General features: G+C 42.6%; 1 protein-coding gene across 1 annotated transcript in view; it reads left to right on the top strand.

The window, feature by feature from the left end:
* LOC124544975 (PI-PLC X domain-containing protein 1-like) overlaps positions 1 to 25,419 on the top strand; it is a 411,814-nt gene that overhangs the window by 150,456 nt on the left and 235,939 nt on the right. The window contains exon 2 of the mRNA XM_047123723.1: positions 3,928 to 4,009. The gene's annotated coding sequence lies outside the window, so the exon portion shown is untranslated. The remainder of the gene's footprint in view (positions 1 to 3,927; positions 4,010 to 25,419) is intronic.

Below are 25,419 nucleotides of genomic sequence, written 5' to 3'. Positions count from 1 at the left end.
CCGGCTTTTTATTCTGTGGGCACCTGAAAAGCGTTGTGTATGCTGAACCAGTTCCTGATGTGTAAATACTTCAACAACGTACTCACGACGCCTGTCATGCTATTCGGAGAGAGGCCGGAACGTGCAAAAGAGAGCGGCAACCCATGACGCGACGTGTGAACGTCTCTGAGTAACCGTTCCCCACGTCATGCCTCCTCTCACTGAGCTAAGGGAACAACTCTTGCACCGAATGTGAATCCATTTCTATTCCTCCGATTACAGCGCCATCTGTGGCGAAACTAAGCAAATGCTTCAGACAAAACGATTGTCGATTTTCCCATAGAATCTTAATCTACAATAAAAAGCCGGGGATTCCAATTGAAGATTTAAAAGTTAGCCCCCGCCACTCGCTTACGGGGTAGTGTGACAGGTCGAGTGTGACGTAGTTGGATGTCCCCCTCCGAAACCAATTTTTGATCCGCTGAGTAGTTTTCGAGATATTTCAATGTCTTCAATTAAAAGGAACAGCCTGTATATATAAAGAGAAACTTTTTTCTTGCTTCGTCCTTTGAAAACTTATTAATTACCTCATCACAATCCGCAATTTAAAGTAAAACAATCTCTCTATATAAATTACCCATATTATTTTGTCTTTCCTCTCTGTAGAATTTCTTAAGTAAATTTATACACATTTCAGACGAGAAAATGAAATTGATTGCTTTCATTACTTTACAATATTAAAAACTGTTCCCATTCACCTTTTAAAATTACATGAGAATGTCATTTTTATACATATGAGATAAACAATTTTTAATCTTCTACACACAGTACCAGCAAAAAAATTTAAGATTGTTTATAACACATTCATACATTTTTCACGTCTCTTCAGTTGTGTTCCAAAATGGCTGCATACCACGCAGGATACAGGATATTAAAAAATGTCCCTTTGGATCTTCTGGATTCAGTAGCATATGATATCTTCAAACATTCATAATTTCATTTCTGCAGTGTAATTTGCAGATAGAGACGATTTAATGTAGCTGAGCGCATATTGAAACAACGTGGTATTTGGCCATTTCAGACAAATTAATTCGAATATTTTTAATTTTTTGAGCCCAATTTTTTTCTTTTTCACTATTTGAAATTTTTCTATAAAAGTTGTCTTTATATAAAGCCCTGTGGTAAATACAGTCTTCAGACTGACTATATTCGTTGGTCTATCTGAAATTATAAATTCAATAATTTAGTTAGTTAAATCGATTGAATAGTGTAAGTAACTAAATGCTTGCCTGCCCGGTTGGCCGTGCGGTCTAACGCACGGCTTTCCGGGCGGGAAGGAGCGCCGGTTCCCCGGCACGAATCCAGCCGGCGAATTTGTGTCGAGGTCCGGTGAACCGGCCAGTCTGTGGATGGTTTTGGGGCGGTTTGCCATCTGCCTCGGCGAATGCACGCTGGTTCCCCTTATTCCGCTTCAGTTACACTATGTCGGCGATTGCTGCGCAAACCAGCTCTCCACGTACGCGTACACCACCATTACTCTACCACGCAAACATAGGGGTTACACTCGTCTGGAGCGAGACGTTCCCCTGGGGGGTCCACCGGGGACCGAACCGCACAATAACCCTGGGTTCGGTGTGGGGCGGCGGAGTGGTGAAGTGGACTTCGGTAGTAGTCGTGGGGTTGTGGACCACTGCGGCTGCGGCGGGGGACGGAGCCTCTCCACTCGTTTCTAGGACCCCGGTTAACATACGATTCAATACAATACAATACAATACAATACAACTAAATGCTTGCGTTTCAAAATTTGTAATTTACTTTCCTCTATATTTTATTCTATTTCCATATCAGCTGGCTGACTATTGACTAATTCTTCACCTTCCTCTTCAGTGTTTCGTAATTCTATGTGTTGGTTTTCAACTTAAGGTCTTTTGCTGCTAATTGAAGTATCTTGTTTTTTATCGCCATTGTTTCTTGAATTATGATCGCCTGAATTCCGAACAATAGTTATACATTCCTTCAGTACAAATTTCTGCACTTTTACAAAGTGCATACGTCATTCTTTAATTTGTCTTTTTTCAACACCTGAAAGAAATCATTTCATTATTCTAGTTCCCTTTGAAAAGTTTAACATGAAACGTAATAATTCGACAGCTAGAAAGCTAGAGATGACGTATTTCACTATAGTGGAATAGATTAATGATTAATTAAAATTAAAAAGTAAATAAAGATAATCTTGTTCTAATTAGTTTTGCTGTAAGATAATCTCAACAAAAGCAGTTACTTTTGAATGCATTACGGGAACAGCAGTGATCAATGTCTTATAAATATTTACTATTAAAAACAGTCTTGATCACGATTTATTTATCAAGGTGACCGGTTTCGACCACTACTGTGGTCATCTTCAGACCTACAAGTTGTATACAAAACTCTAATTAGAGGACTACATACATTAAAGAACATACATAAAGTTATAAAGCTATGAAACGTTGAGTTACCATTGAGTAGGAACCTCTTTCTGTTGGAGAATCACTACTGGAGAAACCAGTGCACGTCTTACTATATATAACGGAGGCTCTGCCCACTTCTGACTGCATGATGTCATTACTAACCAATGAGTTATAAGTCGAATTACAATTTAAAATTTCTTAGTTAAAAGAACATTGTCAAGATTTAGAAATAAATACACACTAAACTTAGCTTATTAAACAGCTAATGTCAATTAAGAAGCGTTAAAAAATATTTAAATATGTAGGAAAATGAACTTCGGTTTGGCAGTACATGGGTTGCCCTCTCAAGGCCTGTCAGTGAACCATTTGGAACCACTGGTTGCCATGGTGAAGTTGGACGCCGTTGCAAATATGAGGCAGCAGGCTTTTCCACCGAAGTTGTTGCGAAGTGGAATGGCGAAGACTGTCGCGTCAGACGATGTATTATTGAGCAGCAACATGTCTTTATTGAAACGATTTTTATAGAGTAAGCTACAATAATCTGTAGCTGACATGTGTACAACATGCTGCACAAATACGAAACGAAGTAGTTGCCCGTATACATGAAATATTATCTATGAAGTTGATATGTAGATTACATGTGCCAATTTTTTAAAGGCATTGCTATTCCTCAAGTTATATGCCAGTCTTATAAGCAAATAAAAATGAAAGAATTTAAAATTATAAAATTATGAGCCATAGTGTCAAAAGTAAAAGGATGTGAATTAGCAATATGCAGTCTAAAAGCGTATAAGCAAAAATTCTAAAACAGATAGTCAATCATAAAATAATGTTTGGTAAAATACAATTACAATGTAAAGATAAAATATTTTTGACACTATGGCCCATAATTTTATAATTTTAAATTCTATCATTTTTATTTGCTTATAAGACTGGCATATAACTTGAGGAATATCAATGCCGTTCAAAAATATATATTTAAATATTTTTAACGCTTCTTAATTGACATTAGCTGTTTAATAAGCTAAGTTTAGTGTGTATTTCTTTCTAAATCTTGACAATGTTCTTTTAACTAAGAAATTTTAAATTGTAATTCGACTTATAACTCATTGGTTAGTAATGACATCATGCAGTCAGAAGTGGGCAGAGCCTCCGTTATATATAGTAAGACGTGCACTGGTTTCTCCAGTAGTGATTCTCCAACAGAAAGAGGTTCCTACTCAATGGTAACTCAAGGTTTCATAGCTTTACAACTTTATGTATTTTCTTTAATGTATGTAGCCCTCTAATTAGAGTTTTGTATACAACTTGTACGTCTGAAGATGACCACAGTAGTGGTCGAAACCGGTCACCTTGATAAATAAATCGTGATCAAGACTGTTTTTAATAGTAAATACTCAACAAAAGCATTTAATTTTATATTAATGTAATATCAACTTACTTGATTCTTTATTTATGCGTAAAGAAAACCCTAAATTTACTGTTTGTTCTAATTTCTCAGGAGATGTCCATCGACGCAGTTCTTTGACGTCTGCGACGGCCGTAGTTTGAATTTCTGGTACCACCTGAGTTCGAAAATAAAGGTAATTAGTTCACTATTCTCATTTTATGCAATCAATACGTTGCACGCCCTCGTTTCACGTAAAGTGAGCGGCTCCATTGGCTTTTCTCGCGCTGGGACTATCCTCAAGACATGACACGACTGCGACACGGAGAAGTGTACAAGCGTGCATCTGCACGCAAGCCTGGTTTAGGTCAGAGCACAGAGCGAACGGGAATGGAAAGCTAAAGTTTAGTATTTCACTTCCTGTCAGCGGTGTGGGGACTGGAAATAAGCAGTAAAATTAGGAATCCAAGAATTATCCTAAAGCTGCACAACAAACGCACATGCGCAGTTACATTAGGCGACCCCACACTGACGCGATTTCTTGGCGAGCGAATTTCGTCCAACCAAGAGTAGACTCGCCCATTACACTGGCCAACAGCATTTTGTTCCTGAAATCAGATTCTTCTTATCTGGTGACACGTCACCATCTATCGAATGAAATTCTTCTCAATACTGCACTCTCATGGGACTTAAATTAATTATTCGTCAGATGTAATTGTTAAATTAATTATTAGGCAGATGTAATTGTTTGAAAACAGTAGCATGATTCACCAGGAATTCTCACGCATGACCTTCATTTCAGAAGTCCATCTGCAACAAATGATGAAAGTTTAGCAACATTCTTCATTAGTCACGCCGAAATACCTTGCATCCTCTGTTTTTCTAGTTTTCGTCCACTTCGAACTGTAAGTCTCTGTAGTACGCACAACAGATATAAAACTACCGACATAAATAACTGATAATGTCATGTGGCATATGTGAAATTCTGTATAACTAACTTATTATCAAATTAATACCCTTCGCCTAATTTACAGCACACCATGAACTTCCGTATCATATGCATTTCATACAGCTATTATTCAACGAAGATATCATTGCTTTTTCTTTCTCCACCAACGTAATTTTATCATTGCAAATTTACTTCCCTGGTTTTATGGAGAACAAAACCGTAATTTTCTAAAATTCTTATACGCATTGCTTCTTCAAGTCACTACAAAATTTTCTGTTTTCAGGGCCAGTTTCGAGTGTTACTTCGTTTCCAGATCAGATATATCGTTACGAGGCTAACACATCGATACACTCGTAACGAGATATCTAGTCTTAAGATGGAGTAGCTCCTGATATCGGCCATTAAAATAGAACGTCTTGAGTGACCTTAACAGAACAAAGAATATCACTATCAAAGTAATTTAAGTTCTAACTTTAGTACTGATGACAGTTAATATTCGTGCTTGTGAATTTCTTTTATTGATTCTTTAGCTGGTTAACCGCTTTAATTTCCTGACAGTCAGTTGGTTCAGAGTCCGTTGCGTACAGTGCTTCGACGATTTCCGCAGAAATGCCTCTGTCTTATTTAAATATTCGGTATGCGACTCAGTGATTTATTGGAAGCATCCTCACGAAGTGTAGTCCACCCACAAACTAGTAGCTTACAAAATATTCGTCCACCTATACGTGAATATTTCTCGCTATCCTGGGGCTCTCCCACTTGGACTGGTTGTGGAGCAGAAAATATCCAAAGAGTATCAGCGTGTTTCGATGCAGGTTCATTTAGAAAATGCGGCAATAGAGGTACCGTGATTCACGCTGTTGTTTACTGTTAAAATTCTGAGTTCTATCAGTACATGCTTCCTCCTACACTATGTGATAAAAAGTTTCCGGACATCTGGCTGAAAATGACTTAACAAGTTCGTGGCGCCTTCCATCGGTAATGCTGTAATTCAATATGGTGTTAGCCCACCATTAGCCTTGATGACAGCTTCCACTCTCGCAGGCATACGTTCAATCAGGTGCTGGAAGGTTTCTTGGCGAATGGCAGACCATTCTTCACAGAGAGTGCACTAAGGAGAGGTATCGATGTCGGTCGGTGAGGCCTGGCACGAAGTCGGCGTTCCAAAACATCCCAAAGGTGTTGTTCAATGGGATTCAGGTCAGGACTCTGTGCAAGCCAGTCCGTTACAGGCATGTTAGTCGTGTAACCACTCCGCAACAGGCCGAGCATTATGAACAGGTGCTCGGTCGCGTTGAAAGATGCAATCGCCATCCCCGAATTGCTCTTCAACAGTGGGAAGCAAGAAGGTGCTTAAAACATCAGCGTAGGCCTGTGCTGTGATAGCGCCACGCTCCATGAAAAACACGACCACACCATAACACCACCGCCTCCGAATTTTACTGTTGGTACTGCTCACGCTGGTATATGACGTTCACCGGGCATTCGTCATACCCACACCCCGCCATCGGATCGCCACATTCTGTACTGTGATTCGTCACTCCGCACAACGTTTTTCCACTTTTCAATCGTCCAATGTTTATGCTTCTTACACCAAGCAAGGAGTCGTTTGCATATATCGGCGTGATGTGTGGCTTATGAGTAGCTCCTCTACCATGAAATCCAGGTTTTCTCACCTCCCGCCTAAATGTCATAGTACTTGCAGTGGACCCTGATGCAGTTTGGAATTCCTGTGTGATGGTCTGGATAAATGTCTGCCTGTTACACATTACGACCCTCTTCAGTTGTCGGTGGTCTCTGTCAGTCAACAGACGAGGTCGTCCTGTATGCTTTTGTGCTGTACGTGTCCCTTCACGTATCCACTTCACTATCACATCGGAAACAGTGGACCTAGAGATTTTTAGGAGTGTGGAAGTCTCGCGTACAGACGTATGACTCAAGTGACACCCAATCACCTGATCACGTTCAAAGTCCGTGAGTTCCGCGGAGTGCCCCATTCTGGTCCCTCACGATGTCTAATGACAACTGAGGTCGCTGATATGGACTACCTGGCAGTAGGTGACAGTACCATGCACCTAACGTGAAAAAGTATGTTTTTGGGCGTGTCCGGATCCTTTTCATCACACAGTTTATGTACACACTGACGGAAACAACTTATTACCAAAAACTAATTAATGTAGATATGCGAAAGCTGAAATACATTTGATTAGGTAACATATTTAAGTGATTAATACAGCAAGATAACAGATTAATGTAAGTATGAGATATGCCGTTTCAAATGTGAAATACTGTTAGATTAAAAACGGGCCTAACGGCTAGAATATTGATTAGGAGCACGCAAACATGCTTGCATAGTGTTGAACAGGTGCCGGATGGAGTGCGATGCGCGCTGCACTGGGTCGGAATTCTAACGGTAAACCACAGTGTGGATGACGATGCAGTTGTCGTCCGATGATTTCGCATATGTGCTCGATTGGAGGCAAATCTGGTGAACGATCAGGGCAAGGTAACATCGACAATCTGTAGAGCAAATTAGGTTACAACAGCGGTATGTTCTAAAACACCCTCTGGATTGCTATTTATGACTAGCAGCACAACAGATCGAATCACCAGACTCACGTACAAATTTGCAGTCAGTATGCGTGGGATAGGCATGGGAGACCATAACTGCAGGTATAGGTCAGTGCGTCTAACATGCAGACAGGTTGGTCGACGTCCTCAATTGGCCTCCTTCTAGCCGACACATGGCCAACCCCAGAACCGAGGCAGAACCAGCTTTCGTCAGCTCTCCAATGAGCCCTCGCTTGACACCACTGAAGTCGTGGTGGTTTGTGTTCAGTGTAACGCACGCTAACAGGAGTCTGACTCGGAACTGCCTTTAAAGTAACCGTTTTTTTCCTTATTGTATATCGCAAAAAGGCCATGAAGGTACAATTAGAGAGATTTGAGATCACATATACCATTACCAATGACCGTTCTTCCATTGGACTGTTCGCTACGGTGTTGGAACACAGGGGTTGTGGGAAAAGTAACAGTGGCAGAAAAACTAACCACCACCACACATCCTATGTGACTTGTGGAATATAGATATACTAGATGCCTAAAACTTGACACATTCTTAAGATATGAGTTTGGTTTTTCGTGGATGGTTTTACCTTGCGGCTCCAGTACGTCTCCAGAGCAGGCAGCACTACATCTACAGGATTCAGTAACACCTGATTGCGTTACAGGGTATGGTAACAGCTGTGTGCCTTACAGGATTTGGTAACGCCGGCCTGCATTACAGGACATTACAGGATTCAGTAACACCTTCCTCCATGACAGGATACAGTTATGCTTGCATGCATTGCAGGGTTTGCTAACGCCTGTATACATTATAGTATTCTGTAATGATTGCCTGCATTGCAGGATGGGGTAACCCATGTCTGTATTACAGTATTTGGTAACGCCTGTCTGCAGTATATTATTCGTTAACACATATCTGCATTACAGGTTATGGTAACACCTGTCTGCATTATAGTGTTCGGTAATGCTTGTTTGCATTACAGGATGGGATAATGCATCTGTGCATTACAGTGTTTGATGCCTGCCTCCATTAGATGATATGGTAATGGCTGCATACGTTGGAGGATTTTGTAATGCCTGCCTGCATTACAGGATATAGTAACATCAGTGTGCATTACAGTATTTGGTAACACCTGCCTGCACTACAGGATTCAGTAATGCCTTTGTGCATTACAGGATACAGTTATGCCTGTGTCCATTGCAGGATTTGGTAATGCCTGTCTCCATTACAGTGTTTGGTAACACATGTCTCAATTACAGGATAAAGTAAGACCTGCCTGCATTAAAGGATTCAGTAATTCCTGGCTCCATTACAGGATACAGTAACAGATGCATGCATTACAGGATTTGGTAATGCCTGTCTGAGTTACAGGATATGATAACACCTACATCCATTACAGGATTTGGTAGTGCCTGCCTGGATTACAGGATTTGGTAGTGCCTGCCTGGATTACAGGATTCAGTAATGCCTTCCTGCATTACAGGATACAGGTATTCCTGCATGCATTACACTGTTTGGTAACGTCTGTCAGCATTACAGTATTTGGTAACACCTGTCTGCATTACAGAATTTAGTACTGCCTGCTGCATTACAGGATATGGTAAATCTCTATGCATTACACAATTAGGTAACACCTGCTTGCATTACAGGATTCAGTATTGCCATCCTGTATTACAGGATACAGTTATGTCTGCATGCATTACAGGGTTTACTAACACCTGTTTGCATTACAATATTCGGTAATCCCTTCTGCATTTCAGTATTCAATAACGCTTACTGCATTAGAGGATACGGTAACGCCTCTGTGCATTACAGAATTTGGTGACGTCTGCCTGCATTACAGGATATGGTAACACCTGCATACATTAAAGGATTCAGTAATGCATTCCTGCATTACAGGATACAGTTATGCCTACATGCACTACAGAGTTTAGTAACACCTCTTTGTGTTGCAGTATTTGCTAACGCCTGTCTACATTACAGTATTTGGTAATGCCTGTCTGCATTACAGTATTTGGTAATGCCTGTCTGCATTACAGGGTAGGGTAATGCCTGCCTTCATTACAGGGTTCGGTAACGCCTCCTTTCATTACAGGATCCTGTAACAGCTCCATGCATTACAGCCATCTCGTGAATATCAGTATCTAATATTGCGCGAGTGTGTTTTATTTGACTTTACTGTGTGTGGTAAGAAAATTCCAGAGTGGTGCGACATGCTGAGGTGGACCATCCCTTGTATGTCGTCACACTGAGATTACAATTTTCCTTGTGAGAGAACACATGAAGAAACCTAGTCCGATGTGAAGGAACAACCACCCCAAATAGCAGCGCAAAGGGAAAAGACCCACTAATAATAAGTTATAAGAAATAAACCATTGAAACCAATTAAGGAGCAACAGGTGACAAACACTCTGAAGGAAACTTTACTTTAATGGCACGACCGGTTGCGGAGTACCATGCGCACCTTCAGACGGCTACGCTTGTTTTACTACAGCGTTTTGTTTGTCGGCATCGTGTCACTGGGTCCCGTAGTTTTCCCTCGTGTGCAGAGAACAAGCTGCAGGAGCGGACAGAATGCTGCTGGCTAATGTGTTATTGTAATTAAGCTAGTGTAGCCATCTGAAGATGAATACGGTAGTCCGAAACCGGTCACGGGAGTAAAATAAAGTTTTATTGAAAGTGCTTGTGGCTTGTTAAATTGCGTCCTATATCAACAATTCTTAACTGAAGTGCAGCTGCGGAATTCATCAGGATAAATCACGGAAAAAATAAAATTCTCACCAAATTGCAAAGTATCGTTACTTCTGAACTAAGAAAAAGAAAAAATAACTTTCATGCAAAAACGACAATATCACACATCCTGTCAACTGAGATTAAGGGAAAATGCATGGTATGTATGCATGACAATGATCCTGATTAGGTATCGATAATTGCCGGCAAGGTAGTTCAGCGTGTTCGGTCAGAGGGTTAGATGCCCTCTGCAATAAAAAAAAAAAAAACTGAGTTAATTGAACAACGACGAACTTAAACGGGTGTCTCGCGACGTCCGCCCCGAGCAAATGCAAAGGAAGAAACCGGACAAAGTGAAATTTAAAAAAAGAAAAAAGAGAGATGGATAGAGCGTCTGCCATGTAAGCAGGAGATCCCGGTTCGAGTCCCGGTCGGGGCACACATTGGTGGCACATAACTGGTTGGCCTCTGTAATAAAAAAACTGAGTGTAAGGATCAACAAACGAACTTGAACTGATGTCATGTGACGACCGCAACGACAAAAAAAAAAAAAAAGAAGAAGAAGAAGAAGTAGAGCACTTGCCCGCGAAAGGCAAAGGTCACGAGTGCGAGTCTCGGTCCGGCACACAGTTTTAATCTGCCACGAAGTTCCAGTAAGAAAGTACATTGTGTCAGAACCGAAGCTGCTACAGATTCAGGAGTGAAAACAGTTGTTGAACTCAAATTACAGCTTGCAACTTTCAGCTGCTGTTATCTTAATTTCGTAACGCTTGCTGAAGACTGAAACGTTATCCTATTTTCAAACAGTACACAGACCAGATTTTGCATTTTACATTGTACTCAACAGCAACAGTGATTTACGTATACTTCACATTTATCATGTGGCAATTTCGTCTTAGCTTTCCTGCACGTCCTATTTATTTCATTCTTCAGCGACTTGTATTTCAGTATTCCTGAATTTCCCTGAACATTTTGTACTTCATTCATCGATCAACTGAAGTATTTCTTACCCATTGTTTCTTCAGTTACCTTCTTTGTACCTATGTTTTTCTTTCCAACTTCTGTGATTGCCCTTTTAGAGATGTCCATTCTTCTTCAACGGTACTGCTTACTGAGCTATTCCATATTACTGTATCTATAGTCTTAGAGAACTTCAAGCGTGTCTCGTCATTCCTTAGAACTTTTGTATCCCACTTCTTTGCGCATTGATTCTTCCTGACTAATCTCGTAAACATCAGCCTACTCTTCACCACTAGTACATTGTGATCTGAGTCTATATCTGTTCCTGGGTACGCCTTGCAATCCAGTATCTGATTTCGGAGTCTCTGTCTGACCATGTTGTAATCTAACTGAAATCTTCCCGTATCACCCGGCCTTTTCCAAGTATACCTCCTCGTCTTGTGATTCTTGAACAGAATATTCGCTATTACTAGCTCAAATTTATTACAGATCTCAGTTACGCTTTCTCCTGGCTCATTTCTTCTCCGAAGCCCATATTTTCCTGTAACGTTTCCTTCTACTCCTTCCCCTACAACTGCATTCCAGTTCCCCAGTCCTACTAAGCCAGTGTTGATTATTAATCAAAATTTAAGCGGTTGCAGGTATTGATCCTGGAATCGAGGACGTTTTGTTTACTAATCAAAGACGCTCCCCCCCTAGACCACGGGTACGTACCTACAAAACAGAAATAGTGTGAGCCCTTATCGTGCTGCTACATATACAAGTATTTATGTCTCTTCATTCATTTCTATGATTCTGTCAGAGCACCAATCTATGCCACAAATATATATAAATGGTTGGATCTTGCCTTCGCTACAAAACAAAGTTCTTGCTGGTTCTTCTCAAGCGGTTTGTATTTCTACTCGTGTGGGGGATAAAAGCAGATTTTTCTTCCAGTTCAAAAATTGAGAGCTGAGCACTTGCATATTTCTCTCAGAAATGAAGCTGAAATTAAACTACTGTGCTTAATAATATTCGTACTTTTCTATATGATCTGAACTGTTAGCCCTTATTGGCATCAATAGTAATATAATCGCTGAAAATCATATGGATTACGTATATTCGTGCAAATCCAAAGAAAAATCTACTTCTATCCATTCCTTTAACGGTGTCCTTTGTCCAGTCATCTTGATCAATCTGCAATAAAATACTATGCGAGATCTGTGCCCATAGATTCCGGATTTCTCCATTAGTTAACCTGATCAACAGTGACCATTATACTACGTTGCCTGACAGTTACAAGTACATTTCCTGGCTTCTTATCTGCTAGTCACAAATTTATGCTAGCCGAATTTCCTTTTCATAATCCAGCGTCACTTGCCACATAAGTGTATTAATTTTTCGTTTTACTTAAGTACTGTGTATAAGATAGAATAGCGCCAGTATCTTTGTGTAGGTATCAAAAATGGAACAGCACCAGTATATTTGTGTTGTCATCTTGTTCTTTAATCTTGAGCTGGGACCTTACTTTCTTCTTACTATGTTTGGTCTTAGTATTACCTACACAAGCATTGTCTCTGCTGTAAGTTTTCTTTACGCTTTCCTACTGGAAGTACTTCATGTCGCGAAGTGAGTACAAACCCTTTCATCTTCTCGCACTGTGGGTAATCGAATAAACAGCTTTCATCATGTCACAATCCGAAAAGGACTGATATATATCAGTTGCCATCTCTTTTTTAACAGTGATGGTTTGCAGTGGGTCTTTAGAAGTACACTTTCTCCTACAGAGAACTGATTAACCCTACGGAGATGCTTTGTCATAACGAGTCTTTTGCGTCTTGGCACTTCCTTTTAAAGATATTAATACTTGCCTTATCTTTTCCTCAAGGGATACTTCCTCCCTTGGCATACGCGTAATCGGTGTAACCCATTTGTTCCTTTCCTTGTTTTTGTTATTAGATCTGATAATGTATATGGCGTGCTATACAACGGAATGTTGTTAACGATCTGCTCAAACACGCCTAGTTTGATGTATTGGTAGCCACCGAATGTGACTTATCAGCGACCTGGATTATATTCATCGCTGGATTGCGATTTCCGCATGGCTGCACCCCATTCGGATTCGGGGCCCGATTCGATTGCTGGTCAGTGTTTCTCCCCTGATTAAATTGTGACTGCTTTCCCCAGCGGTATTGGCACTGTAGATTCCTAGCGGTATTACCACTGTGGATTCTGAAAATTCCTATTCGTACTGTAATGTGGGTGACTATTTGCGGTGGTCGCTACCGACATCTATTGTTCTGATCGTTCCAGTTGCCGTTGCTGTGGTTCGAATGACCTGCCTTCATCCGTACGCCTCCTCTCACGATTCGGAGAGCTGCCGCCGGCGGTGCCGGGCACTGACATCGCAACATCCTGCTGTGTGTCAGCAATCGCTCGCTCGTCGTTGTTGCCAATATACTTTGGCCGGGTGGACGTAGCCTACATTCCGTCCCTACCATTACGATACTCATTCTGGTTATTATTGTTACTGCTAGCCTTCATATCTTCGTTTATAACGTAAATAGAATCGAGGACCGACAAAATGTGTTCTACATTAATTTCTGGGACCTATACCAGTTATTCTCTAATGTGAAATGTGTGTCTTCCTTTCACAATTTGTAGAACATCACTGAGAGCCACGAGTTTATCCCAGAAACGAGTCTTATTTCTGTATTTCTCAAAACATTTTCTTGTCGATACCTGCCTGATGTTGTACGGCCCTGGACTAAAGACTTGTTTTCTTAATCTTTCCTGCACACAGCGCATGCTACATTTCGCAAGGAATGCGTTTTCAAATTGTGCTAATGTGTGACAGCTCTCTGCCGTCTCGCATTCCCAAAGTGCGGCCTCACCTTGTATAGAACCTAATACATACTGCATCTTTCGGTGTTCAGTCCAAACTATAGACAACACGTTCCTAAAAGATTTTACAAAAAAATAAAACTGGATGAACGGATTTCTTTTCTGAGTTTAGCACCTAAAATTGTCGGTTTTTTAGATGACTTTCTTTTAGTATAATTAATGAAAGTGTGGTGTCTGCCCCAACATTTCGTGTAAGTGTTTTCTGGTACTATATTTGTGCTAGTTACTGTTCTTTGTGCAGATACCTATGCATGAGAAACTGGGCTATGACATTCACCATTACTCTTACCTGTACAGCTGCTATTATTCCATGCTTCCTCCTTAATGTTATTCCGTTCTTCTTCTAATTTCTCCAGCTGTGTTTCTGTTTGTGTTTGCACATGATCCTGTGTAAGTGTTCTGTGTGTCTGATGTAACTCAATTTGTATCTTTAATACTGACGTATTCTGCTCCGTGTACACATCGGTAACAGTTTGTTCAACAGCGTTCTGTAATTCTGTCTCTAATCTGTTGTCGTTTAAAGTCTCTTTCTCTCGTGAAAAATCATCAACTTGTTTTTCATGTTTTGTTGCTGTCATCTACTTGTTTGCCCACGTGTTGAACTGTGGACTGTACTGATGTGTGCTCTAACCACGTTGTATCAAAATCGTTTGTCAGCTTTCTAGTTTGTTCTGGCATGTCTTTTACTACAGTTTTCAAGATTGAAATCTCATTAGTTATTCCTTCTAAGTCGCCGCTTATCACTTCTATGACGTGATTCTCATCGACTGTTTTGAAATTGTCCTGAATCTGAATGAGATCACTGATATCGTTACTCAAAGCCTCTAATGTTGCTGAAGTGTTGTCAAGTCTTTGATTGTTTTCATCAAGTTTTTGGTTTAGTAAAGCTTCCATCTTTTGATGTAGTTGTGCAAAAGGGTGGGGTGCAGGGTGTGCTACTTCGGAACCAGTACTGCTCAGCGTCTGTGACATTGCGTAGCTTGGTAGCACGACAACATCGCTACCGTTACCCTGAACATTTCCAACATTAGTCTCTGGTATATTATCTAAAGTGTTGTCTTCCTCTGAACTTTCCATAGTTGTTGTTTAAAACTTAGTTTTAACCGCCGGCCGCTGTGGACGAGCGGTTCTAGGCGCTTCAGTCCGGAACCGCGCTGCTGCTACGGTCGCAGCTTCAAATCCTGCCTCGGGCATGATGTGTGTGATGTCGTTAGTTTAGTTAGCTTTTGTAGTTCTCAATCTAGTGGGCTGACGACCTCAGATGTTAAGTTTCATAGTGATTAGAGCCATTTGAACCATTTAGTTTTAACCATAATAACGTGTATTAAATAACCTTCTCTTTATTATTCACCGGGTAAACAGTTCACAGATGAAGCTGAAATGTAACTTACTTCTGCTACTGAAAAATATTCCTTTGCAAAACAGTTACGTAATACTAAGCGTGTTTGCGCGCTACTACAAGTGTCTGCATTTTGTGAAACATTTAGATAATGAAAAATTACTACAAAAATAATAAATTTTGAAACTACTAGAAAAGAAAACAAAATCCATGCGTAGCACCCAGTGGGTCTCGTAAAAATCAACTATAATGTTCCTTATCAGGCGTGCTGTTTTGCTGCCGTTGAGAAACTATTTTAGAATCGGCTTTTTTCCCGATTTTTCTCTTCTGGTTTTACTGTCTCAGAATTTTGGAAGATATTTCCTTGTTACTGTAGTTTGCTCTAAGTCATGCACTCAGTTATATATAACATTAAACGAACAAATATTTATGTTACAATAATATTGCTGCTTTGTAGATACATATATAACAAATAAGATACATATTAATTTACGTCGTGCAGACGGCTGCCAATGTGAAATCTGCTATGTGACTTGCGTTTGCTGACGGGGGGTGGAAATATTGTTGACCGCTAAGAGAAAGAAAAATAATTTAATGATTTTGAAAATCAGATACGCCCGCAATTTGAAGATGAATTTTGACGTAATCGTTAACAGCAGCGCGAGAGAGTTACGAACAAGTTATTTCTTAGTGTCTTATTTGATGATTTTGGCTAGTTTTAGGATCTACAAAAAATGCCTGTCATGCTTTAGATCGATATGCAGGAGGCAGAGGGCTTATCTGATGAGCTGACCTGGAGAAAACTATTGTTCCTTTTATTTTTTGACCATGAAATCGTAAAGTCTACAAGCACTTGAAAAGGATGAGAATTACTCTCTTAATTTTTACGTTCCGCTCAAGCGGCCATTTGACACAGTCCAAACCACCCGGGAATTAATCAGTTTTGACTTACCTCCTTTAACAGCTTCGAAAAACCGCTAAGCTCCTTCGCCTTCTCTACAGTATAAGGTGCCACAGGATTATAGAAATAATGCACACCGATTTGCTCATTTGAATGGTCATTATTAAATAACGAACGGACATACTCCCCTCTGCCCAAACTCTGTTCAGCGCTAAAAAATTGAAGATACCAGAATGTGGCAAAAGGAGGTCAGCCTTAACATATCTACTGTTTTGCTAATCATAATAATACATCTGGAATCGAATATATTTACTGTAACGTTTCACTTTGCAGCTGCCGTTCTCGAATTTTACTCTCATTATCCTTCAGTGACGATCGATCCTGATCACGTAACAAATACATTCGGCCCGTTATGAGTTATCGTATGATTTTTTTTTTCCCTTTCGCTGTACGAGGTATAAATCTTCGATACCGTGCCTCTTGAAAAAGCAAATAGCTTCCTGTGGTACGGAAGCACTCGCTATAAGAGCACCAGCAATGTGCCCACGTTCGAAATCGCTTAGCTCCGACACAGTGCACTCACAGCTACACACAACACTGTTTTGATGACATGTGACACTTGCGACGTGTTGAGGACATTGCACAGGTGCCGTCAGTGGTCAAACGTAACAGCGGAACTTGCAGGCTTGGCTAGACTCTGTATTTATGTTCCAGCGAATACATCTCCAGGACCACGCACATGACTTAACAGCGCTGGAAATCGTCACTGATGGTGTTTCCCAAATAAAAGAAGCGAAACGCGTATGACAATAAACAAACTGCCTTCAATTAGTTGCATAGACTGTACATATCTCTAAGAAGCTTAGTTACGATCTCTACAAATGCTCACCGTCCGTCTTACAAAGTTGCCTACTGTGTAGCAAAGAGCAAGAAACCTCGCACCATGGTGGAAGACCGTATTCCGCCAGCTGCTCTGTTCTTAATATCTATTGTGATACGTGAGTAACCTGCCAAGCAGCTGGTGAATGTGCCTTTGTCAGACAACATTTTTAGTCGCCGAATAAACTCAGTTTATTTACCCCACGCTTCGAGTCGGATGCCAAGTGCAGCAGGTGTTTATGTTTAGGTTGGTTGGTTCAAATGGCTCTGAGCACTATGGGACTTAACATCTATGGTCATCAATCCCCTAGAACTTAGAACTACTTAAACATAACTAACCTAAGGACATCACACAATACCCAGTCATCACGAGGCAGAGAAAATCCCTGACCACGCCGGGAATCGAACCCGGGAACCCGGGCGTGGGAAGCGAGAACGCTACCGCACGACCACGAGCTGCGGACTATGTTTAGGTGAGGTGACCGGTAGACCCAAGGAGTCTGAAATCTACAGGTGTGTGTGTGTGTGTGTGTGTGTGTGAGAGAGAGAGAGATCACCTGAACGAGGCTGGAGGGGCCGTTTTGCGGCAGCTGGGCAGCTGACCCGGCGCTACTCGGGTGGCGACCACGGTCGCCGGACCTGGTACCCGCAGGGTCGTCTTGTGTGGTTCCATATGGCACAGTGCTTATCTTCCACAGCCACAACAGAAACTCCAAGATTTGCAACACCACATCGCAGCGGCTGTTCTTCCCGTCACTAGCCTGACAACATAATGGCTCGAGTATAGAGAGAATTGGTGTATGCTGAGTGACGAAGGGTCGACACGAAAACACGTCAAAAAAAGAAATACTACTGTACTGTTTGTCAAATTCTTCTTGGAAATTTATCTGTACAGATTTTTTTAAAATTGTCTTTCTACACTCTACGACAAAAAGAACGACGTACCACCGCACCACAAAGGAATTATCCGAATAGGACGGAAATCGTTAGACATGATGTATATGTACAGGCAAACAAATGATTACAATTTCTGTAAAATTGGATGATTTTTTTCAAGAGAAAGAACTTGACATATTGAAGAAGCTAGTAACGTGCCCGTCCACTTCCAGGCCTTATGCAAGCATTGAATGTTAGAGTTCTTGGTTGTCCCCCTGAGGGATACCGTGCCATGTCCTGTCCAACTGGCACGACAGATAATCAAAATCCCGACCTCGTTGGAGGGACGTACCCATAATGCTCCAAACGTTCTTGATTGCCGGAGATCCGGCGAACTTGCTCGCCAGGGTAGGGTTTGGCAAGAACGGGGACAAGTGCTAGAAACTCTCGCCGTGTGCGGGCGGGCATTATCTTGTCTGAAATGCAAGCCCACGATCACAAAATGGGGTGCAGAATATCGTCGACATACCGCTGTGCTATAAGGGTGCTGCGGATGACAAGCGAAGCGGTCCTGCTATGAAAATAAATGGCACCCCAGAGTATCACCCCTGACTGTCGGGCTATATGGCGGTAGACAGTCAGCTTGGTATCTCACTGCTGTCTGACCCGTCCCCAGACACGTTTTCCACTTGTAATCTCATTGACTGGAGTAGAATTGTCTTCAGTGATGAAGTTACGATTCGAACTGAGCGCCAATGACCAGCAAAGATGTGTCTGGAGACGCTGCAGATATCAGCTGGATACCAGTGGGACTGTCACCCGCCATATGGTCCGACAACCAGGAGTGACGATCTGGGACGCTATTTCGTAGCCCTTTGCCACCCTCACGGCATAGCGGTATGTCGACGATATTGCCTGCGCCGTTTTATTGCCCGTCAGGGCAAGTCATCCTGCGCTTACATTTCACGAACATAAAGCCCGCCCGCACACGGCAAGAGTTTGTACTGCTTGCCTTCGTGCTTGCCAAACCCTACCTTGGCCAACAAGGTCGCCGGATCTTTCCCAGACTGAAACCGTTTGGAGCATTATGGTCACTTCCCTCCAACGAGTTCGCGATTTTGACGATCTGACGCTCCAGTCGGACATAATTTGGCACGATGTCTCTCAGGGGGACATACAACACGTCTGTCAGTCAGTTCGAAGCCGAATAACTGCTTGCATAAGGGCCACAGTTGGGCCAACGTGTTATTGAGCTGCTCGATTTCTGAAGTTCTTTCTCTTGAATAAACCATCCAATTTATCCGTACTCCTTTGTTTGTCTTTAAACGTACATTACACGTACCGATTTCAGTCGTATCCACATAATACTTTCGAGATGCGTTTTTTTTTCTTTGTTTACAGTGTAATTACCCTGTGTAGATAAAGATTAACGCCATGACCAAGTTTCATGCTTGCAGCTTGATTTTTTTTACCAGTTATTGTTAAAAAATTCTTGCTGTTGAGAGAGAATTGGCTGTTTAGGCGTCTGGCACTCCCTCGCGACATGATTACGTGCCCCCCCCCCCCCCCCCCCCGGTCTTAGTCCCACAACACACACACACACACACACACGCACACGCACCACACTCTCAATGAAGCGCTTCCTGGGCGCTCAATGGCTGCGTGCTTGCGGCCCTGCGCTGCGCACGCGGGCGAAACGCTACGCTACGGCACGGCACGCTGGTCCAGCTTCGTGACGGGCCTGAGCAACCGCTGCCACCCGCTAACCAGAATACAGGCGGCCGTCGCCACACGTGCTGGAAGCGGCCGCGGCCGCACGCCCAACAGGTAGGTGTTCCGGAGCCTGCGCTCCGCGTTGTCGCGGCACACAAATGGCTTAGCAGTTTCTCGTAAGGCCGCCCTCACACGGGACGTGTCCGTCGTCGCGTGGTCCCCGCCGGGTTTGGTCCCAGAAATGATCCGGTGTAGGCGCAGATCCACGGTTTGGTTCTTAGGTCTTGGGGACGAGGAGAGGGGGAGGGCTCCAACACACTCTTTTGTAAAGGGGTAAAAATTATGTCCGAAAGTGCTCAGTGGTGTGGACGGCGTAAATAATCCTGAATATCATGGCAACACAAGGCAGTAGTGCATGTGTGCTGTGTGACACACTTAATTCACAAAACTTGTTAAATACTTTATTATTTATGTTTGTCTCTCCTTTGCAACTTTCTCGATGTTTCTCGTTCCTACAGTATTTCTAGAAGTATATTTCCCTTTTGAAGAGGAGAGATCCACTATCAGTTTGTGCTAACTTCAGAAATCATTCGCTGCGAACCCCTTTTCTCACTATTATTTCAGTCTTTTAATGCTTCGTTTTGAAGAACACATCGTAACAAACAATTTCCTTAATCACAAAAACTTTTTTCTATTAAAATGTCCAACAAAACACCACATCGGCTCATAACGTACCCCTCTCAACAACGACTGCTGAAAATGCGCCAAAAGTCAAATAGATCAGCGATGTATTTAGCTATACAAAGATGTTGTTTGAAAACGGTCTACACGAGCAAAGACAGTTTTATGTGTAAATTACAATTTCGACGGTCGACATTATAACTGTTATAACGGATAACATAATTCTTTTACAGAAAGTAATAATAATCGTCATCGTCGCAGTAGTTTCTGAAAATTATAAAATATGTTACACTTTTTTAACATTGTGATCTTTTTTATGAAACAACTTTTCATTGCATATCTTTACATTTGAGTATAAACAATTAGACTTTATCGTGCGTTTGAACGTAAATAGACACTATAACTTAGTGTTGTGCACAATTTTATTCATGCGTTGTGGCGTGTACTACAAAGAAAAAAGTTCGGCTCTGGTCAGGTCCGTCATAGCTGTCACAGTTTCTTACAATTTCTGTCCCCTTTCCCTTCGTCCCCCTCCCCCCCTCCTTTCTCTCCCTTCCAAATACGACTTGCTGTCACTCCCTCACTTACGCGTCACGTATGGGTCCGATTTTAATAACAACGACAGTAAAATATGTAAAATGTTTTCATATTACAATAATAAATCGTTTACATCTACGACATACTCCGGAAGCCACCGTCGTTTGGGTGGCAGAGGGTATCTTCTTCAGTATTAGTAGTTTCCTTTGCTGTTCTATTCGCAAATACAGCGATGGAAAACGACTGTCTATATGCCTCCGTACGGGACCTAATATCTTTTATGTTACGCTCGTGGTTCTTATTCGAAATGTACGTTGGTGGCAGTACGATCGTTCTGCAATCACCTTCTTTAAATTTTATCAATGCAATTCTTCCAAAAGAACGTCGCCTTCCCTCCATTTGAGTTCTCGAAGCATCTTCGAAACGGTTCCGTGCTGATTGAATCTACCAGTACCGGATCTAGCAGCAAGTCTGTGAACAGCTTGTGTGTGTCTCAGTCGTGCTTGTCTTCCGTGTATGAAACCAGCTAGTTTACGTTGGGGCAGCTCAAACGCTTATGCCAATAATAGCCGAACCTTGCAATTCGATGCAATGAGATTGTGGAGAGAGGAAACATGTTACGTGAAACTTATACTGATGTACCAAACCATCATGATGATCTGTTTAACAGCGTGTTGGTCCACCACTGGAAAGCACTACAGCAGCGATTTTGCTGGGTGGGGATCCAACAAATTTTAGTTTTCCGGTTGTACGTGGCACCAGAGGTCTCCTCACGCGTCACACAATTCCCGTAAATCAGGGAGTGGTGGTTTGTGGGCGCCGAGGTGGCATCCTATGATAGCGCCCCAGATCTGTTCCATCACATTCAGAGTAATAGAATTTGGCGAGTAAGACGCCAGCCGGAATTCGCATTTGTGCTGTTCAAACCACTGTGGCAAGATTCTGGCCTTGTCACGTGGACAGTCATCCAACTGGAAGAAGCACGAAGGGTTGCAGGTCGTCGCTGTAATGTCGACACAGTTCACGGCTGTCACGGTGCCCTCGATGCCCCGAGAAGAGTGGCCCCCGTAGAATAACGCTGCAGTTGCCGTCCTGTTCCCGTACCGAGTTGCACGGTTCGAGAAGCTGTTCGCGTGGACGACGGAATATCCGCAAAAGACCGCCGGTCTGTGCAGACAGAAACGAGGTCCTTTTCACTACACGACGTGTTCCCACCGATCCACTGTCCAGTCTCGACGATCTCGTGCCCAGTAAAATTGTAGTTGGTGATGTCGTTGAGTCAACGTTGGAGCACGTAGAGGTCAGCGAAGTCCCGTGTTTAACAACGTGCGTTAAACGTTGTGCTCCCAACTCTGTCATTGAGAATACAGATTTGCCGCTGGGCCCGACGGGCCAAGGGCCCCTGCAGGGCGTTTAACTGTCGTGTTCTCGCACAACGCGTAAAAGGCAGCGACGGCGAGCGACAGATCTGCCTTACAAGTAAGCACGTAGTCAAGGCAGTGAAAATCATACAAACGGGTAGACTTATCGAGGAGGTGAAGAAACACAATTTGTTGTAAATATAATGTAGACTACAAGAATATTTTAATGCAGGTCCGAGCATGGAGGGATATACATGCTCAACAGGATCAAAATGTTAAACATTCTTGCAAAGACTTTGATTTTTACATTGCAATATGCTACAAACAGTGAAGTTAACACAGTACTCCGTTAAGCACTATACATTAATTAGTGCATATTACACCATACCGTAATGTAAGTACGTACGTAACAGTACAGTCGAAAGAGAAAACAGTACATAGTAAATCGAAAGAGAAAGAACCGACGCCATTGTCGAAATTCCTTTTTATTTAAGGTGCTTATGTGTCTCACTTACGCGAAAATCTGTTATCTAGTCCTATTTGGTATTTGCAACATCGAAAAGAAATAAAACAATACTTCCTTCTAACACTAACAACCGAAGGTGTTGTCCGCACCATAGTTCCATAGTACAGTTTAAAGTAATATTTCTGGTCTTACGGGAAACGTCTGCTACTATCAACTTATAGCATAGATCAACTACTGTTAGGAAACGCAGCGAAAATAATTGTTTATCGTATAAAAAATCTGATATTCACTGTTTTTGGGTATCATGTGCTTCCCGTATGTGGCCCCGAAGTACTAATAAGCATCCTTCACATATATTACAACTCTCTATTGTACGCACAGTACTCCAGATTGATTTGCGTACTTCCTCCAAAGTTTCGGAGCCTCTTGAACGTCCCAGTCCTAAAGGAAAAGCGATTGTCTGGTGACTGTCGCCTGTTGCTAAATATCTGAAAAAAATAAAATAAATTATACTGAAAAACTGAATAGACAAATTAATGAGTGAAGAGTGGAACAAGCTGTGGCTATGTTGATTGTGGTAATTCTTCTATGTCAACGTAGATGAGAAACATGTAATATTATCCAGAACTCTATTACGCCACTCTCTTTACCCAACACTTATATCAGTGTACTTACAGTCATACGCTTCATATGTTACGCAGTAAAACTGAAATGGGAAAATTTACTTGTTAGTTAGTTAGTTGTTCCACAGATCAACTTCACAACAAACATTATGATGTGGAGCGTGTAAACAGAACACACATGAAATGCTCATATACGAGGCCTGTTCAGAAAGTAAGCTCCGATTGATTGCCAAATTGAAACCACCGTGAACATCAGAAATGTTTTACTTGTAACAATTAGCTACACCTTTCAGCTACTTCTCTACGTAGTCGCCGTTCTGACTTAGACTTCTGTCATAGCGTTGTACCAACTTTTCAATAGCCTCATCATAGAAGGCAGCCGCCAGTGCTTTCCGCCAATTCTCCACGCTGGCCTACACCTCGTTGTCTGTGTCAAAATGTTGTCTTCAAAGATAGCGGTTCATGTGACCAGAGATGAAACTCAGGGGGAGACAATTGCGGACTGTATTGTGGGTAATCTCACATTTCCATTTGAAAACGATGCAGGAGCATCTTCATTGCCCCTGCAGAATGCGGCTGAGAATTGTCTTGAAGAAGAAACAGCACGACAGTTATGTAATGTTAGCTGCATAGCTTCAGGCGAAATTTCTCACCAGGCCCTCGTACTTGGCGGCAGACACTATTTTCCAGACATCTTTACGCACTCACTGCGAGCTCAGAAATGAGAAGAGCGACGTGATGCTAACTGGGGTTATACTAGAGACACTACCCAACACATCTGTGCAAAGCTTTATCGGATTTTCATAGTCGTTTCCATTTCGCGACCGATCGGAGCTTACTTTCTGAACGCCCCTCGTATATATCTACAAACAATGTAAAAGTATGTATATGTCTATATGCAGGCCATTTACAACTTTTTTCTGTAGGGATGGCTGATTATTTCTACTAAAGATTTCCTTTGTTGTATAGAAGGAGCTCGTAAGGAGAAGTGTCTTTGGTCTACGTTTGCAATCGCTTCTGCTATTTGTTCCACTTTTGTTTCAAAGGCTTTTATAGCTGCATGTTTCACCTCTTTATGTGCCAAAGTTCAGTTCACTCAAGAATAATGTAGATTATTCTTGTTGTGACTTGGCTGTCTTGCCACGCCGAAAGGCACGCGCTTAAGCTCACGCAGGCTGGCGCGAGGTCTGGAACAGTTAAGGGAATTAATACTAGCAAATAAAGTACGTAGTTGATATAATACTTAACTTTAATCCATAATTGGAGAACATCGCTGTTGACGGTACATGTTTTATAATTTCGATATTAACTGGTAATGGCGCCTTGCTAGGTCGTAGCAAATGACGTAGCTGAAGGCTATGCTAACTATCGTCACAGCAATTGAGAGCGTATTTGTCAGTGTAGCATCGCTAGCAAAGTCGGCTGTACAACTGGGGCGAGTGCTAGTAAGTCTCTCTAGACCTGCCGTGTGGTGGCGCTCGGTCTGCAATCACTGACAGTGGCGACACGCGGGTCCGACGTATACTAACGGACCGCGGCCGATTTAATGGCTACCACCTAGCAAGTGTGGTGTCTGGCGGTGACACCACATTCCTCCCCCGCAAATCGGCGAACGGTTGTGTTATAAGGCTTCCGCCCGCCGTGGGGAGGACCCCATGTTGACGTATGCGACGAGGTGGGGAGCCTAACAACAGGCGAGGCTGTGCCACCCGCACCCGGCCATTCGGTCAGAGGGGAGCTAGGAAACGCCTGAAAACCTAGCCCAGGGTGCACGCCAACATGCGGTGTATGCGCCCGTAAAGAGACAGGAGGGGCCGAAGATTCGACCTCCATCGGGGCGGGGCAGCCGACGGGCGAAGACGACATCTGGTCCGGAGCGGGCAAGAGTACCACGTCGGAGGACAGCTGGTCACGGGAAGCGATCGACGGCGCGTGACCCAGGGAGGCGCTTGGCGGCTGCAGCGAAGCGTCCACTGCGGGCGTCGCCGGCGGGAGAACAGGCAGCGGCGGCGGCGGCGGCGGCGGCGGCGGCACGTCCCCATGTGGCAAAATGAAACGCAGCGTCGGTAATACCTGGGGATGAGGCGAGCCAGTAGATGGGTCCCCAGGGCGCTGACCGGACGGCACCGTCGCTGAAAGCAG

This window comes from Schistocerca americana, chromosome 8 (assembly GCF_021461395.2).
Source record: "Schistocerca americana isolate TAMUIC-IGC-003095 chromosome 8, iqSchAmer2.1, whole genome shotgun sequence".
In the NCBI taxonomy this organism is placed as follows: domain Eukaryota; kingdom Metazoa; phylum Arthropoda; class Insecta; order Orthoptera; family Acrididae; genus Schistocerca; species Schistocerca americana.
Note: the sequence above shows the minus strand (reverse complement) of the source record. Positions and strands in the feature narration are given on the sequence as shown.